Source organism: Zonotrichia albicollis, chromosome 4 (assembly GCF_047830755.1).
Source record: "Zonotrichia albicollis isolate bZonAlb1 chromosome 4, bZonAlb1.hap1, whole genome shotgun sequence".
Classification (NCBI taxonomy): Eukaryota; Metazoa; Chordata; class Aves; order Passeriformes; family Passerellidae; genus Zonotrichia; species Zonotrichia albicollis.
In genome coordinates this window covers 58,131,830-58,143,050 of record NC_133822.1, presented here as the reverse complement: position 1 = coordinate 58,143,050, position 11,221 = coordinate 58,131,830, and the positions used below count along the sequence as shown (strand labels likewise).

The 11,221-nt window shown below is 41.4% G+C and overlaps 1 long non-coding RNA gene across 1 annotated transcript; it reads right to left on the bottom strand.

Moving 5' to 3' along the window:
- Positions 1-316: 316 nt before the first annotated feature.
- On the bottom strand, positions 317-11,016 carry LOC141728930 (uncharacterized). The gene is made up of 3 exons (XR_012580185.1): positions 10,935-11,016; positions 2,155-2,236; positions 317-993 (listed from the first exon to the last, which is right to left on the bottom strand). It is a non-coding gene; the product is annotated as an uncharacterized LOC141728930 (long non-coding RNA).
- Between the last annotated feature and the right edge of the window lie 205 nt (positions 11,017-11,221).

The following is an 11,221-nucleotide window of genomic DNA, read 5'->3' as shown; positions in this document are numbered from 1 at the left end:
GCTCATGTAAGGAGATGAAAATCAAGCAGAAACACTGATCAAGAAGCCAGGCTCTGAATGTGCAAGAGCAGTGCTGTGGGGTGGTGCTTGGGAAGGAAGAAGAGACACTAAATCCGTATGGGACAGCAAGTTTGGGCAGTGAGCACCTGTACTGAAAAAATCTATGGGAAGGATCCAAGGCTTTAAGTATTATGATGAGGAACCCAGTGCTTTTGGGAGGGTAAAGGCAAAAAAAAAAAACCCAGATAAAATAAAAGTGTTGACTTGGTAGAAACTTGCATTATCTTTATTTTTAAGGAACATATACTGACAGGATCTAAAGAAGCTCTTTGCTTTGAGGTTAAAAGTTGCTAGGAGAAATATAACCCTTCAACCAGTTAAAGCCATAAGAGTTTCCCATCTCCTTATCTGGTGAAGGGCTAATGTGACAGCTGCCATGAGGCATCTATAATTATTCTAGAAAATAGCATGAAGATGTAGAAAGATGTAGGAGCATGAGCAAGGGACAACAACTTTTCATTAGTTTTCTTCCTGATCATACCAAGGCTTTATGCTGAACACCTGATGGCATCTGCTTCCCTCCAGCTGTTCCCCACAGGGAGGCTGGGGAGGCTCTGTGGCATCACTCAGTGGTCTCCGCAATGATGGTCTCTGCATCACTTTGCTTATGAAGCTGCAGCCCTCACCGCTCTATCCTCAGTGACTGATACTGAAAATCAGCTAGATTTAAGATCAACCTCCAAAACCATTCAGAAGTTGGACTTTTGTGTTATGTTCATATTTTACTCGTAGTATTGTCTGATCATGTGGAAGATGTCAACCTACTGTCATCCTCCAGTTTCTCCATTGCTCAAACAGTGGACTCAGACACTCAGAATTAAAGCTTCACAAGGTGTAGAGCCATTTTCTGGGATGGCTCAAGCTTCTGATGTAAGGTTCCTCAATGCATCTGTAACAGAGGTTGAAAGGCTTGTGCTGAGGAAAATAGCATTTCTGTAAGAAAAAGAGTGGTCTTGTGATTAAGACAGTCTGCCAAAAATCCTGCACTAATACTCTACCCAATATATAGTCTTTGGTGCCTCAAATTAGCTGCCCAAACTAAAGGTTAATTTCAAGCCTAATCTGTTTACCTTTCTTCAATACAAAAATTTAGCTAATATCACCCCTCACCACAACATACTGCACAAATAAAATTTGCAATGAGTAACATCACAGAAAAATTCTCTGAGGACATCTATAATTCCGTCACATGAAAAGGTTTGAGGCGCACAAAATAAATGTCTATGGGGCATGCACTGAAATATGGGGGTAAAACAAAAATATTGAGGAGCCACTGAATCACTGAGTGCTGTTCAGCCAGGGCACTAAATGAGACTGTCTTGCTGAAAAAACTGTGGATGATCCTCAGTCAAACTGCCAAAATTCATACACAACAAGGGGACAGCCCACGGCTGTACAGATGGAAATGCAGAGAGACACACAGAAAGCTTAATTCTGACATTTTGCAACTTTTCACTGTTAGATTTACAACCTCAATGTAACTTTACTGGGTATCTTTCTCAGAACATAAGGTTGACCAGAGGTGAAGGGTATCCTCATAGTTTTATGGAAGCTCTACTGTCACCTGTGTATTTTTTACATATTTTCAGAACAAGCCACTTTTATTTTGGTACAATTGTGGTACAATTGTGCTGAGCTGCTTTTGAAATTATCTCCTGATTCAGCACTCATAGTGGATAGCCATGAGAGGAAACCTTTCATAGTTTGAGGTTCGCTGTATTCTCATCATTGCCATTTGTTCCAGGGAACATATGTTCCCTCACCTTAGATGCCACATAATTTTTACTAGAATTTGATTTCTTCTATTCTGACTAGCACAGGTTTCAGAAATCATAGGAAGCAAGCAATTTTGAGCTCATTTAGGAGCCTCTTGCATCTACAGTGAGGCAATTTACTGCAGTAGCCAACAGCAATCTAGGTAAGACCCAGGCATCCTGGCCATGCCACGAGTTGGTGCCTGCAGCAACTCCTGCTCCATGATAGGTGCAAGGCAGGGCTGTTCCCCAGTTCTGACCCCAGGGAATTAGCTTGCTGTCAGATGGGAGCATGGTTTGCTAATTTAGGAATGCCAGGGTGTGACACAGCAGCATGTACCATCGTTCAGGTGAAGGGAGGGTTCAGGTGAGCACACCAGAGCCTCTCTTGGGAGTCTCATTTTCCACTGTTCCTGTGTGATCTGGAAATGAAGGGGAGAAAAAAAGAACAAACCAAAACAAAATCAGACCTAATATTTCTTAATACATTTAGTTTGGTCAAATATGAGGTCTTCTTCTTAAATGTGTTGCATTTTTCTGTACCTTGTCTGTTGAAAGAAGGGAAAGTACATATTTTCAGTGAGCACTGCAAATATGCCCTACCAACTTGGTGCAATATTTAAAGGATGAGAACTGACAGTTCATCCTCTTTTGCTCTAATATGCTGAATCTAAATGCCCTAAAGTGAAGAAAGCTAGAATTTCAATTCAAAATTCAACACCCACATCCCTAAATTCAAGAGCATTTGGGATTAGTTTTAATGTTCATTCCTTACAGGAATAAAAACAATCTGGTCTGAAGCCAGAAAAATCTGGGGTGCTGTCTGCTCCTTCCTACTGCTGTCTGGCAAATCAATCTCATGCCTAATTGTAGACTGCACCTGCAGAATATTAAATGTGGGGAGTGTGCAATGCATTTTGAGTGACCCTCACCTTGGTATGACAGATGCTTCCTGACAGTGCAAGCACAGAGAAGGATAACAGCTGTCCCCTCCCTTCACAGGACCCTGACAGCAGTCAGACAGCAGCATCCTGTGTTAACCACTCACTGGGCTGCCCAGTCTGCTCTCACTGCCTCCTCATGCCCCTGTGCTGTAGAAGGGGGCTGTTGAGCAAACTCGTCTGAAGCTGTCCCTTCCCTGCCCCTCCGTTTAACACTCTGCTGGAATGTGAGCTACAGCTCCCTGTCTGTTCAAGGAGCATTGGGATTCAGAGACTTTAAGCTAAAACACTAATTAAGCAGATGTTAATAATTGCCAGCCAGTAAGGGAGGGCTCTTAGAAAAGGAAGCATTAAATACATACGGAAAATATTAGAAATAATATTAAATATTAAATATTATCTGTAATGCTTTGCACAACTAAAAATAAGATGGAGTTAGCTACTAGAGATACTGTGGTTCTTCCTACACAGATATGGCTCTTTTCTTTTCCTACCCCTATTAATAGGATTGCAGCTGCAATATTAATTTACATAGCATTTATTTTATATTAAGACTAAAATAATTTAGTACCCATGCAAATTCAATCCTCCACAAGTTTCTTTAAGACGTGGTTTCTTGGTATTTCCAGAATATAGATGATAACCTATTGCCTGGGCTCCAGAGCTTAGAAAGAAAGGCAGCATCTCAGTCAGTGTTCTTTCAATGTTCTCCTGACTCACATTATCAGACTTTTTAAAATCCCCACATTCTGACTGGCATATTAAGCACTAATGACCCTGTACTTCACAGTTAACACAGAAGTAGGACTGATGTTGGATTCATCAATAAAAGATCTCTTCCATCTATAGGGTTTCACTTGAGAACCTCTATCACTTGCCTATGCATGGGTTAGTAGGGCTAAAAAATATTATCTTCTTCCAGTAAACCCAGGTTAAATAAAATACTAATATTCACACAAGCATGCAATCACCCCAGGTGCACCTGTTTGCATTCTCATTTGGAGAGGCAGAATTCCAGCTAAAAACAGTGAATAGTGAAATGCAGTCTGTAATCTATGGAGGTCACAGCTAGTTCATTCTGCACCCTGCCTGGCCTGTAAAAAAAACTTATGGTAGGTCAAAATTCACTCATGGCAGAGAAAGAAAGCCATTATATGTATTTGAAGTGGTGAAAATAGGGAGAGAAGTAGAATTTACAGAAAATTCATTTAGGTTCTGCACTGCTCAAGTCTTTTTCTTGCAATCTTTTTTTCAAGCGCTTTGACTGGAAACACTCCTGAAGGGTGAGCATGTATGTCTTGAGGGAATAATCAACCAGAATTTTCCTCAGATAGTGCCCGAAGAAGCTACCAAGCATTCCTTAAGATGACCATCCTCCACTCCTGATTTTTCTGAGTCTCACAGTTGAATGCCCCAGCCCTCTACATTTGGGTAGGGATCCAGAATATTTCAATTAAGGTCTGTCTTTCTCTTTAGCTGCTTTTTCTTTTCTGTCCTGTGGCACAGATTCAAGTGCTTGGAATACCAAAGCATGTAAACTACAGGATTGGATCTCTTTGTCTTTATCTACTCATCACCTCTGCTCTGACATTGAAAGAAATTACTATTTTTGGAGCTGAGACATCTATTTGAATCTGAGCATTTAACACAGCAGGGTCATAGTCAGTAGCAGATACTCCCTGGGGACTCATTAGGACTTCCAAAATTGTGTATAAATGCAGTATGGATGTATGCTCCTGCAGCTTGGAAATCCCAGTGTAACTGTAATGCACATACACTGAAGCCCACAAAAGAAGTGGACATCCTTGCAGCCACTCCCAAAGCAGGAAGATCTGATCTGTTTCCATTCATTATTAATTTTTTCAGCTGAAACAAGCTGAATCACAAAATTTGGCTTTAAATGCAACTCATAAAAAATCTTCCTCTGTTCTTTGTCTACCAGGTGAAGCTTCAGGACGGCTGAGTTAGGCCCAAACACGTCTGTCTTCAAGTGAAATAAATTCATTGGTGCTGGAATAATTTAAGGACTTGCTCCAAGCATCACTAAAACTACTTGCCAGGATGACCCATGCAGGACAAGCTACAGAGTGAGAAAAAATAACCAGAAGAGGCAGCTTATTTTAATTTTTGTTCAACTATTTCCTTTTCCGCACACTGCTAAATAATAATGAAAAGCAAACCAGCCTGCCCAATGTTACTGCAGCCTAGCACCAGTGCCAGCACCAGTGCTGGTGGGCTCACCAGTGGATTCACAGCTCAGCTCACAACATGTAGTCTCTGCTGCTTTTTCCTCATGGTGGGGAGGGTTCCTCATGCTCGTTCCCCGCTCTGGGGTGGTGGGGTGGAGTCCCTCCCTGTCCTGGGTTGACTATATGATGCTTTTATCCCCAGTCGTCTCATTCTGTTTATGTTGAATAATAAGTTTTGGACCTTTAAGAGTGTTCCAGAGAGTGTAGGGGGCGGGGGGAGAGAAGAAGCGCGCAGTTTTTCAGACACTGCACTCCTCCTCCACATTCCTGCTCCTGGACTGTGTTGTCAGCGAACAGACAGCGGACAGAGCTCTTCTTTTGCTTTTAGTTAGTTTAGCTAGCTGAGGCAGAGAAGTTCCCTGGACTGTTTTTTTTTCCTTTTTCTTTGGACCTCTTGAAACTGCTCTGCACTGAACACCCAGGGGAGCACCGGCAGCTGCAGCTGTGGCCCACCGGGCAAGGCCTGGCCTGCGACAGTTCCAGCACCGGAGGGACTGACCAGAGACTGAGTGAGCTGAGCTTCAACCCGGGGTTTTCTCAGTTTTTCATCTTTTTTAGAGTGGCAAGGGGTCTTATTGTTTGATATTGTTTTGGTTTATTGTTTAATAAACAGGTTTTTTCCACCTTTCTCCAGGAGGTATTTTTCCCTCCCGGACCAGTTGCGGGGGAGGGCCGATTGGATCTGCTTTTCCCACCGGAGCTCCTGTGGGGAATTCTTCCCCAAATTTGCTCTAAACCTGGACACTGCCACAGCAGGCAGCCCTCCACAACTTCTACATCTTCTACAACATGGGTCTTTCCCATGGGCTGTGGTTCTTCAGGAACACGTCCAACATGGGGTCACAAGTCCTGCAAACTTGCTTCAGTGTGGACTCCTCTCTCTAGAGGTCCTGCCAGGAGCCTCCAGCATGGGCTTCCCACAGGCTCACAGCCTTTTTCAGGCATCACCTGCTGCAGTGTGGGGCTCTGGTGGGCTGCAGAGGGACTGCCTGAGTCACCAGGGTCTGCAGCAGGGACTGAAGGGAAACTTCTCCAACACATGGGGCACCTCTTCATCCTTCTTCACTGACCTAGGTGCCTGCACAGCTGTTCCTCTCGCACATTCTCACTCCTCTCTCTGGCTGGCACTGCTGTTGTGCAGAAAATGTTTCCCCTTCTTAACTGTGTTACACCAGAGGCGCTACCACAGCACAGATGGGGTCAGCCTTGGCCAGTCTGACATGGAGATGGCTGGCACTGACTCTGAGGACATGGTGGGACCACCCTTTTAGCCACCCCTGTAGCCACCCTTGCCACCCTTGTAGCCACCCTACCATCAGAGCCTGCCCACACAAACTGCCCCCACAAACATTCTGTTGTTTCTGTGCTGTACTTTTCAGCCTCATATGGATGTCTCAGATACACAAATTACACATCGACCCTCATTCCCTTAAACTAGAGTCTAAAAAACTAGTTCACATGGAGACAGCTAAGTTCATGAGAAAGGATGGGAATGAGCTGGTTTATATTTAAACTGAACTAAAACCAGGGTCATATATTTCTTTTCTTGGAAAGAAAGTGAGTTGTTGCAAAAGGCCTTGAGGATAAAAGTTACAAGAAATGAAGAAAAGGTCTTTTGACTTTTGATCACTATGAAGATCTTTATGGTTCAGGAGCATTTAAGGATTTGCATGCTAGTTCTGTGGAAACCTAGAGTTAATGGAACACTTTAACAAATACCATCATTTGTTTACTTGAATATTTTTACCGAGGTCAGCCTCATTATGTCTTATTATTTTCATGTTTCAGCCCTAAATTATCAGCATGAGGATCAATTGCAACACTACATTTTCTTGTTTAAAAAGAAGTTCATGGATAAGTGACAGAGTGCTGAAACAGCAAAAATATTTTTTCCAAAAAAATAACCTTTTCTGCAGCAGTCTCACTGATAGCTTTGTTAAATTATGGAACATCTCACAATACCCATAAACTTCCATATAGGTCTCTTGTGATTGTGCTGTCCTGGAATATTTGCACTTATCAGAATCAAGCTATGCAAAAAAGGGCTCTTTCTCCTTCATTAATCTAGACTTACATTCAGAGGAAGAAAAATGTTCTCATGTGGCTTGGTTTTTAAGTGACTACATTGAATTACTGAAATCTATTCAAAATTATCTCTCTGAGAGCTGGGTCCCATTAAACTTTCCGGTTTGGGCAACCTAAACTGGATAAATCAAATCTCACACTAAAGCTAAAGGTAGATGTATGTTGATGACATTTGTTGCAACTGGAGGTAGTAAACATCTAGCAATGCAGGGAAGTTTCCTTTTGCTTTCACATGGTGCTTTCCAGGTGTACATGCAGGATCTTTTCTCCCAAGTACCAGGACTACCAAATTCACATCAAACATGAGAATCATACAGCTGACTCCATGCTTCTTCCTCAGTGACAAAGATGTCCTTGGATGCTTGTGGAGTACAGCTCTGTACCTTTCTTCTTGTTTTTGACTTTGCACAGCATCCAGCTGTTGAGTGTGTCACCGTGAGCACACCACAGTTGTGACCAAGCATGAGCAGAAATGGGGCATGGCCCTGCAGCCTGGTGGGGTCCTCAGAGGAGCTCCACACCCTGCATGTCTGCAGGTCACCAAAGCCCCATTAGCGATCTGCAGCCACACTGCTGGAAAAGGGTAGGGAAAGAACATGGTTGAGTTCTACAAACAGGAGGGCTAAAAGATGCTTTTCCTCCACAGAATAAAAGCTTGAGTAGATGAGTCTATCAGTAGGATTTAAAAAATCAGCTCTGACAAGAGATGGCAATACAACATTTGTTTCTTCTGGTAGATTTTGCAATTCAGATTTAAGCTTGTGACACTTTAGCATATGAGAAAGCTGTCAGAAGCATTTTAAGCATAGTTATTTTTCTCTTTCCTAGGCAGTGTAAAGGTAACCTGGGTTTTTATCTTGAGGAATTAAAGTAGAACATTTTGTATAATTCTGAAGTAGTTTTTCAATATTGTCTGTAAGACACAGCTTTATGCTGCAAACGTGATAATGAGGTAATGCCTATTAGTATTCAGTTGATCTAACCTAATTTATTCATTGCTTAATCACCCCTGAGAAATATGGACCCCTCCAAGTGAGATGACTAAACAGTATACATTGCTATCATACATTCTCTCTCCATGAGATTCCAAAAACATCAAATGCATGGGAAATATGTTTCTTCCACCAAGATTAATCGGTGCAGCCAGGGAAACTGATGTATTATACAGCAATTCATTTCAGTGAAATAGTTCTACATGACTGTTGATAGAGAACAAAGCTGGAACTTGCTGAAACGGTTGTATATCGTATGCACTTGCCTCACAACAGCAGGAAACTTTTAGCAGTACAGCAGCTCATTCCTAAAGGGTTCTTTTCTTAAGCCAAGATGCAGCAAAGTTGGCAGCTCGGCCCCATCCAAACTGGTGCTAGACAAGATGCAGAACCACAGGGTTTGGACAGATGTACCACTGACAGATGGTGCTGAGATTAGTCATTATCAATCAGCTTCAACTTACATTTATTTCTCTGGTTCAGTGCCAGTCAGCGATGAACCCTGACTGATAATGCCTTATTACAGGCTAATATTTATTAAGAATTGCTGACTCCCTAGAGGATGGAGTGGAGGCACAGACCCTGCTCACAGGAAAGGACAGACATTACAGACTGAGTTTGGTCATTATCTCTAGCACTGGTGCTTACAGCTCCAGCATCAGCTCTGCCAGTGCCACTCTCTGTAGAGGGATCAAGGGTTGTATAGAAGTGGAAAGACCAGCTGCCACTTCTCTCAGAGGCATTTCCACCCAGCTAAGGCCAAAATGTGCTTTTTGGGATAGCATAAGAGGAGCATGAGTAGGCACTGATATCTAGAAATCCAGGACTGGCAATTATATTAGTACTGTGTCCACCCTGTCTCAGGAATAGAAAAAAGTACATGTACAAGTACACATACAGATACACATAACCTATGCCACTCTATTGCCTAGACATGTGTATAAGAAGGCAGATGGGTTTGTATATTTACACCTGCCTCTTCCTCCATAATACAATCTTACAAAGTGGCAGTAACAAAGCAGAACAGGATTCACCACATCATCTATGATCACCCATACAATTTTAATATAATATTAAACTCATCCCCAGCCCTTATCTACAAGGCTATAATAAAAACCTAAACATAATACATTCGGCTTTGATTTACTCAACTGAAGCTCACACCAAGACATTGGTCTCAAGTCTCTCCCCTGACATTAATGAGATTGAAAAACTGATGCTAAAAATAAAGATAGTTGTCCTTACAGTCTGACTAGTATCAACAAATTATATTAAATTTCTCTAGAGAAAAACAATGAAATTGTGCTATAAGCAGTAGACAATATGAACAAGCATGTTCATTGTTGAGGTGTCATGGAAAGGTTTTCTAAAATCTTCACTGCTGATATTGACTGGGAGAAAAATAAAGCAATAATAGATAGCTGGTTTAACAAAACTGTCCTAGCATGTCTTTTATTTGAAAAGGATTAAAATAAAATTACTGCATAATGTAATATACCCAAGTCAGTGCAATAGTAAAAGGAGTCATTTTATCAACAGGATTAAGTCTCACAATAGAATAATCCATAATGGAAGTTACAGGAATGGAGCAAAAGAGAGAGCTGAAATGGTTGGGTTTTTTTCCCCCAAGAGTTATAAGGAGATGATCTAATGCTATGTTTTTATAAGCAGAGATCTTTCCTAAAGCATTTCCTAGGATAATAATTTCTTTTATATTTAATGAATTTCAAGAAGTGAGGAAGGTTGGTGTTTTATGTTTAATGTAGTCCCTGAAGAGCGGAATAAAGCCATGAAGATATCCTATGCATCTAATTCTACAGCTGCCAGATATGCTATTTTTTTCTTGAACAAAGACTCTCCAGCAATTTATGAATGCAGTTAAATGATCAGACATTTCCATGCAGGAGAGGTTTTACCTGTGCAACTGAGAATACAGGGAATTCATAAATCCCAGGTTCTCAGCAGAAACCTGTCTCTAAAGCAGTGATTGTGAACTGATTTCTCCCTTGCAGATAGCTAGAGCTTCATCACAAACTCCCCCCAAACTCATTTCATACCAATACCCTCCAGGGTAGGCTGGGCAGTGTCCAGCTGCCTCTCCCAGGATGGAAGAGCCTTTCAGTGGGATGCTGCAGTCTGTTCAGAGAGGAAGTTCAGTAAGAAAGCCCACTTCACCTCTCACCTGCACCTCCTTTGAGGCAGCACCCAGGAAACACGTAATTTCTAACACAAGAATTTCTCTACAAGCTGGGAATCACAGGTGCATTAAGAATCCCTGTAGATGTTCATGGCACTTCCATAGGTTCTTCTCAAGGCTGATGTAATCAGAACAACCCCCCTTTAAAAATAATTACCTACTCAGAGTTCATTCTTCAGTTGAAAATAGTTAATTTGAGTAATTAGTTGGTCAGAAAAACACATCTAACTTTTCAGTTATACAGAGTTCAGTATATACAAAGAGTTATATATTCAGTTATATATAATACAGAGAACGAAGGTAACATCCTTTAATTTCTTTTTTTTTAAATTCACAAACAAGATTTCAAGTAAATAACCAACAAGAAGAAAATATTTGAAACATTTTAATTCACTGACAATAATGAGCAAATAATCTCCAGCACCTGATGAATTATAAACTACTTTATATGCAAAATATCACATTGGGTCATGTTGCACTTAATAGCTGAAACACAAGCTCAGCTGACAACCAACGCTGTTATTTTGGGGAAATTTCTTATTTAGCAAAGCAGTTTTCCTGATGTTTTCTAAAATCTCACACAGGCTAATGCAATTTGGAAAAAAAAAATTAATTGAATTGATGCCAGAGAAACGTATCTGAAAAAACATTCATACCTTTGATAATAGAGGTCTGAACTTGCAGCACTGACATAGATAAATAGGTTGCCTAGTAGGTTGTTTACTGTGCTATTGGGCCTGGAGCATGATAAAGTAAGCAGAAAAGGGACTGGATAAGCTTTATCTCCATAACAACCAAGAAAAGAACGATTACAGAGGAGCATGGAAAAGCCACCTTCACAAAACAGGCTTTAACCTTAGAGCAATGGGAGCAGCACAGCACACTGTACTGCTGATGTCTAAATAAGAAAATTCCGTCCTGGCTCTAAACTACTGCATCTCAC